This window comes from Chrysochloris asiatica, unplaced genomic scaffold, assembly GCF_000296735.1.
Source record: "Chrysochloris asiatica unplaced genomic scaffold, ChrAsi1.0 scaffold00223, whole genome shotgun sequence".
Classification (NCBI taxonomy): Eukaryota; Metazoa; Chordata; class Mammalia; order Afrosoricida; family Chrysochloridae; genus Chrysochloris; species Chrysochloris asiatica.
This window is the reverse complement of record NW_006408741.1, coordinates 951,895-959,106: the sequence shown is the minus strand read 5'-3', so window position 1 is coordinate 959,106 and position 7,212 is coordinate 951,895. Positions and strand designations below refer to the sequence as shown.

At 46.9% G+C, this 7,212-nt stretch overlaps 1 pseudogene; it reads left to right on the top strand.

Annotated features, from left to right (window-relative positions):
- Positions 1–1,262: 1,262 nt before the first annotated feature.
- On the top strand, positions 1,263–6,488 carry LOC102815659 (annotated as a pseudogene).
- Positions 6,489–7,212: the final 724 nt, after the last annotated feature.

The window sequence follows — 7,212 nt, the reverse complement described above, 5'->3', positions numbered from 1 at the left end:
TCCCAGGTCTGCCACAGACTTTAGGGGACAAGTCTTTGCAACCCGCTAGGTGTCAATGAGGACTGTTGCCTGGGACAGGGGTTGTCAAGGCTTCACAAGGTGGGGATATCTGAGCCCAGTGTGTCATGAAGGCTGGAGAAAGGCACCCAGAGCAGAGAGAACCATGTGAAGGGGTTCCGCAGTAGAGGTGGCCACCAACGCTGAGCTTGACAAGTGGACAGGACTGGATCTGGCAAGAGATGAGAATGGGTTAGGCTGGAAAGGCCTGGCGCGTCCACCTGGGGAGCCCCAACTTCCTATCACAGACATCAGGATGCCCTTGAAGATTTAACTAAGGGAGTGATAAGATCAGATAATTTGGGAGTCTCTAGCATGTCATCCTGGATGAGTCTGTATTTTCACGTCTGTCTTCCAGATGTCTGTCTGCAAGCGCCTTGAGACATGAATGAATGAATGAATGAATGAATGAATGAATGAATGAATGAGGTGATACATGTCTTCTTGATCTGCCACTAGGACCTGGCTCTCTCATGAAGCTCAGATTTGGGGTGCCCAACAACAGCACAGAATGGATTTCACCTCCATGACAAGGGTGGGAGCCCGGGGAAAGAATGGCTGGGTCCACTGTGGCCATTCACCACTTACTGAGAGTGGCCACATCCAGCCATCCAGGAAAGACACCTACTAGTGAGGCAGAGACTCTGTTTCCCTCCCCCCAGGTGTGTCTCTGCCAAGCAAGCACAGGAGGGCAGGGCTGGCTTCCCCAGGGCCACATCACGTCTTGTTTTCTCTGAAAACATCCCCATGTCCAAAACAAACGAGGACAATTGACCCAGCCGAGGTTACCTTGGTTGGCCGGGCCCAGCGTCAGTTCCCAGCTTATTTTTATGAGCTGTTTAATCTGCACACTGTCCTCTGTTCTAAATAAATGGGGCTGCACATTCCAGGATGGCCTCGGATGATAATAGCAGCTGTCTAGACGGAGGCAGACTCACTGACACTATCGTAAATAAAATTAGCCTTGTGTTCCAGTCTCTCTCCAGAGCCCAGGGAGGGGGAGGGCCAACTCCCTGCGGGCTGGCGGCCTCAGAGCGTGCTCAGCTGTGCACCCAGTCCACGCCCGAGTGGAACAGGGCAGCACCCATGTTGCCTGTTGGGAGCAAGGGGGCTTGCTTGTCTGGAGTGGCCCATTGGAGCTTTAACTTTGGACTCCAAAGTTAGTGCTCCATTACTGCTCCCAGGTTACACCTTGTTCCTCAGACATGGACTCAGGCCTGGCCATGGAGGAGCTAGGTGAAGGTGGGGATCCGGCTGCTAAGAGCACATGTGGTGGGTGCCCATGAGGGCATCTCGTCAAGATAGCTCACCTGGCTGCACCAGATGTGTCCACAGTCCAGTCTCTATGCTTGCCTGCAAGCTCTCATCTAGATTTGTTGATGTGATGGTTGTTTAGTGCCGTCGAGTTGGTTCTGACCCTTGGTGACCCTGTGTAGAGAAGCGGCTGGTAATCTTGAACTGCTGGCCTTGCGGTTCAAACGACTTTGCCATCCAGTGTATTAACCCACAGTGCCACACCAGGACTCCCTCATCTAGACTAGTCTATATCAATGTGGAGAATAGGGTGCCCTCTGAGGTGACACATGTTGTACAGTATACATACAAACCTGAACACCTGTCCAGGGCAGGCAGTCAGATCTAGTTTCTGGACTAGGACACTGATCCTCCCTAGGGCCCCAGAGTCTGCATTTTTGCCTCTGGTGTGGGCTGTGGGCTGTCTCAGGGACCTACTTACATCTGATGGGGCTGTTGGTAGGAGATATGGCTTCCACATAGCACCTACCCTGGAGATGAGACGGAGCTCCCACTTGACTGGTAGGTGAGCTTGGACATAGACCCTAATCCTTCAGGTAATCCAGCATCTTCATCACTGTGGAATAGGAGACCTCCCACGGGGGCCCTCAGCACACCCTTGCTGACTCACTAAACTCTGCCCCTCTGTCTTAACAGAGCAGGGTCTTAGGGCACTGAACCAGAGAAAACTGGAGGCAATGGACGACCACAGGTCAACGCTGTGACCAGTATCTCTCCCTAACACCCAGAGCCCCAACGTGAGATGTCTCAGGTGTCTTTCCTGCTGGGGTCTCTGTGGACTTATCTGATCTAAGTAGTACCTTTAGCCTGGAATGTTCTGTGAGACATTCCCAAAATCCTGCCAAGCGAATCTGTGATGAGAAGGGATTCCTGCTCACCTCTCTGATTCCAGATAGGACTTTAAGGGACCATCTCAGAAATATGAAAGGGGTTTCACACACTCTGATGTTCTTCCTCTCCTTCTCCCTCTTAATCTCCTCCCACCGACAACAGGCACAAAACAAGAAATGTCTAATGTTCAAGTATTCAGTAGCAATAGCGGTGTTAGAGTATCAAGTCAGGACAGACACTTCCTATTGTCCCCAAATTTACACTCACCTTCAGTGACACCACCTGCCCCCAACTGGTCTGTCTGTTTGTTGTCCTGTGGTGGCCTGCATGTGCTGGTACTTCAGCTAGCAGCAGGGTCTCCCATAGTGGACAGGTTTCAGCAGAGTTTTCAGACTAAGACAAACTGGGAAGAAAGACATGGGGTGTCTACTTCCAAAAATTAGTCAATGAAAATTCCAATTAAAAACAATAGACTTTGTCCTTTTTAGGCTGGAAAGCACTCAAATACACAGTGAGGGAGGGGGTAGAAGAACAAGGTAGATAGGAGAACACTTTGGTAGGTTTGCATGGGCTAAATGGGACACAGGTAAATTTTAAGTAGCTTTGATAGGGTAGTGGTTACAAGTCAGGCTGCAAACCTCAAAGTCAGCAGTTTGAAACTACCAGCCATTCCATAGGAGAAAGATGAAGCTTTCTGCTCCCATAAAGATTTACAGTCTTGGGAACTCTGTACAGGGCTGCGATGAGTCAGAACTGACTCCCCGGCACACCACCATCACCACCACCACCAAGGATAGTCCCACCCAGCACTGAGGAGGAGCTAAAACAGAAGCAGAAGAGGAGAATGAAAAGAAGGTACCAGAAAGTTACAATGCACAGACCTATGCTTTTTAAAACTGAAAGTGACTGAAGATCTAGGAGTTGAGGGCCAGGAAAAAGCAGTCTGACCTAGCACAGCTGCAGGGAAGGACATCGCAATTGGAGCGAATTACAACCACTTTGAGCTGCTCGATAAAACAGCTACAAAGGCCGTGACTTAGTGACTGCGTGTGTGCACAGCGAGGTTCCATTCAAAGCTCCGAAACATTCCATTTAATTTACTGCTCACTCTCACGGAAGCAGCAGTCAAGAAATCACACGATGTATTGCATTAGGCAAATCTGCTGCACAAGACCTTTTTAAAGTGTTGGAGAGCAAAGATGTCAGCTTGAGGACTAAGGTGCGCCTGACCCAAGCCATAGTATTTTCAATAACCTCATATGCATGTGAAATCTGGACCGTGAATAAGGAAGACGGTAGAAGAACTGATGCTTTTGAGTTATGATGTTGAAGGAGAATACTGAAAGTGTCATGGGCTGCCAAAAGAACTAATAGATCCATTTTGGAAGAAGTGCAGCCAGAGTGCTCCTTGGAGGCCAGGATGGTCAAACTTCATCTCTCATACTTCAGACATATTGTTAGGAGGGACCAGTCACTGGAGAAGGATATCATGTTTGGTAAGGTGGAGGGTCAGAGAAAAAGAGGAAGACCCCCAATGAGATGGATTGGCCAAGTTCATCGATGAACTCAAGCGTGGCAACAGTAGTGAGGTTGGCCCAGGACCGGGCAGTGTTTTGTTCTGCTGTACATAAGGTTACTATGAGCTGGTACTGACTTGATGGCACCTAACAACAACAACAACAATACTTACAGGAGGGAGTCCTGGTATGGCGCTGTGGGTTAATGTGCAAAATTGGTTTGAACCGCAAGGTTGATGGTTCAAGTTCACCAGTTGTTCCTTGGAAACCCTATAGAGGGTCACTGTGGGTTGGAACCGACTTGATGGCACTTAACAACAACATACTTAGAGGAATTTGAACTTCTGGCCTTGATTTACAAAGGAGGAGACTGAGGCACAGAGTGGGGAAACTGTGACACACAACTGTTGTTGTTGTTGTTGTTAAGTGCCTTTGAGTCGGTTCCGACCCATAGCAACCCTGTACAGGGTTTCCGAGGGTGTAAATCTTTATGGGAGTAGAAAGTCTCATCTTTCGCCCATGGAGCGGCTGGTAGTTTCGAACCGCTGACCTTAAGGTTCGCAGCCCGATTCGTAACCACTACGCTACCAGAGCTCCTTGACTCACAACTGGGAGAGGCAGAATGAGGCATTAGACACAGCCCATTTTGACTACAGACTGTGCCCTCTCCCCTCTGCCTTCCCGTGTCCAGCACCGTCTGGCACTTTGTTAGCACAGACACGTTTATTCAAAGAACATCCCAGAGAAACCAGAGCCCTCCCCGTCCCTCCCGAGATTAGTTCGCACATCGTACACAGAAGCCTCTCCACAAGCATTAGTCGAGGATGCCAAGAGTTACAAGCACAGGCACAGATGCCCTGCCTGTAGAGCGGTTATCATGCACAAGTTAAACAGGAAGGAAACATAGAAGGGACATGAAATGACAGAAGCTAATTGTAGAAATGTCAGTGGTTGTCCCACTATCCAGCCACCAAAAATTTAAATTTGTACACATTTGTTGAATGTCTACTGAGGCCAAGTAGCCTCTTCACATCCAAGTTTCATTTACTTCTCAGAAAAGGGGAGAATTTTGTCCCTTTTTCATCAGAGGGAGATGAGGTTCAGAGGCCATATGAGATGGTTAAAGGCACATACCTAGAATGTGTTATTGCTGTTGTTGTTAAGTGGCATCGAGTCGGTTCCGATTTACAGCGACCCTGTATACGGTTTCCAAGGAGTGGCTGGTGGGTTTGAACCACTGACCTTGGGGTTAACAATCCAGTGCTTATCCTCCAATGCCACTAGAATGTGTTGTTATTGTTAAGTGTCGTTGAGTCGGTTCCAACTCATAGTGACCCTGTATAGGGTTTCCAAGAAGTGGTTGGTGAATTTGAACTGCCAACCTTTTGGTTCAAACCAACTTCGTAGTCTAGTGCTTTATCCCACAGAGCACACCAGAATGTGTTAGATGGGTACATTCGTTTACTGATGTTAGTTGCCAGTGAGGTGGATCTGGACACATGGCGACTCCATGCACAATGTGACAAAATTCTGCCTGGTCAGGCACCATCCCAATGACCAGTTGTGGATTGACCCCTTGTGATCCACAGGGTTTTCATCAGTTGGTCTTCAGAAGCAGATGCCCAGGTCTTTCTTCCTAGTCCATCTTAATCTGGCAGCTCCACTGAAACCTGTTCAGCAGAATGCTTTGTTGATGTCAGGTGCTCTTAAGTCAGTTACGACTCCTAGAAACCGCACGTATAATAGAATGAAATACTGCTGGCCCTGCACCCTGCCTACCATCATTGCCGTGTTTGAACCCATTGTGCATCCATGTATCAGTCCTTGATGGTCTGAAAAACAAATGCAAGATGAGTTCTTCCACTCACTCGTCTATGCTCCTGGGTTAACTGGGTTATCTGCGGGCTGGAGCATGCTATCCTTCTACTCCTAGAATTCATGGATACCAATTATGAGGGACCAGACGCTGGAGAAGAATATCATGTTTGGTAAGGTGGAGGGTCAGAGAAAAAGAGGAAGACCCTCAACGAGATGGATTGGCTAAGTGGCAGCTTTCGATGGACTCAAGCATGGTAGCAGTAGTGAGGTTGGCCCAGGATTGGGCAGTGTTTCGTTCTGCTATGCATAAGGTCACTATGAATCAGTACCGACTCGATGTCACCTAACAACAACAACAACAATTATGAGGAGAAACGGTGCACATGCAGAGAAGCTCCAGACTATGATCGAAGCCAATAATTGGATGTGAAATTCAAGTTAGACCTGGCCTTTCCTAATTTGCCCTACCTCATGGATGGGAAGAACAAGACCACCCAGAGCAATGCCATTTTGCGTTACATTGCTCACAAGTACAATATGTGTGGCAAGACAGAAGAAGAAAAGATTCGAGTGGACATCATAGAAAATCAAGTAATGGATTTCCGCGTGCAACATGTACGGTTCGGCTACAACCCTGACCATGAAAATTTGAAGCCTCAATACTTGGAACAGCTACCTGGACAACGGAAACAATTTGTTTTTGTTCTCTTTGAGGAAATTCTCCTGGCTTGCAGGGGAAAAGCTCACCTTTATGGACTTTCTCACTTACGATGTCTTAGATCAGAACCACAATTTGAGCCCAAGTGCTTGGATGAGTTCCAAAATCTGAAGGCTTTCATGTGCCATTTTGAGGCTTTAGAGAAAATAGCTGTGTACATGCAGTCTGACTGTTTCTCCAAGATGCCCATCAACAACAAGATGGCCCAGTGAGGAAATAAGAGGCTATGCTGAGCAGAAGGTAGACATGCAATACTTGTCTTTTTCCACCCTGTCTAGGGGCCTTGTCCTCTATTGTTTCTGTTCTTTTCAATAAATAGTAGTTAAGCTGAACAAATTTTTTAAATCCTTTTCTCTGACCCTCTTCTTTACCAAGCACGATGTTCTTCTCCAGGGACCATCCCTTCTGATAATATGATTGTGGATCCAAGTAAAATGAAATTCTTAACAATCCTTAAACATTTTCTCCGTTTATCATGTTGTTGATTGGTTCCGTTGTGAGAATTGTTGTTTTCTTTATGTTGAGGTGCAGTCCAAACAGAAGGCTGTGGTCTTTGATCTTCATCAGTATGAGCTTCAAATCCTCTTCACTTTCAGCAAGGAAGGCTGTCATCTGTATTAATTACTTAAGGCTATTGATGAGTCTTCCTCTGATCCTGATGCTATGTTCTTCTTCCATGTAATCCAATTTCTCAGATTATTTGCTCAGCATACAGATTGAATAAGTGTGGTGAAAAAACACACCCTGACGTACACATTTCCTGATTTTAAACTATGCAGTATCCCCTTGTTTTATCCCAATGACTTGGTCTAGCTATATTCAGATTCCACATGAACACAATTAAATGTCTGGAATTTCAAGTTTTCACAATGTTATCCATAGGTTGTTATGATCCACACAGTTGAATACCTTTGCACAGTCAATAAAACACAAGTAAACATTGTGCTGGTATTCTCT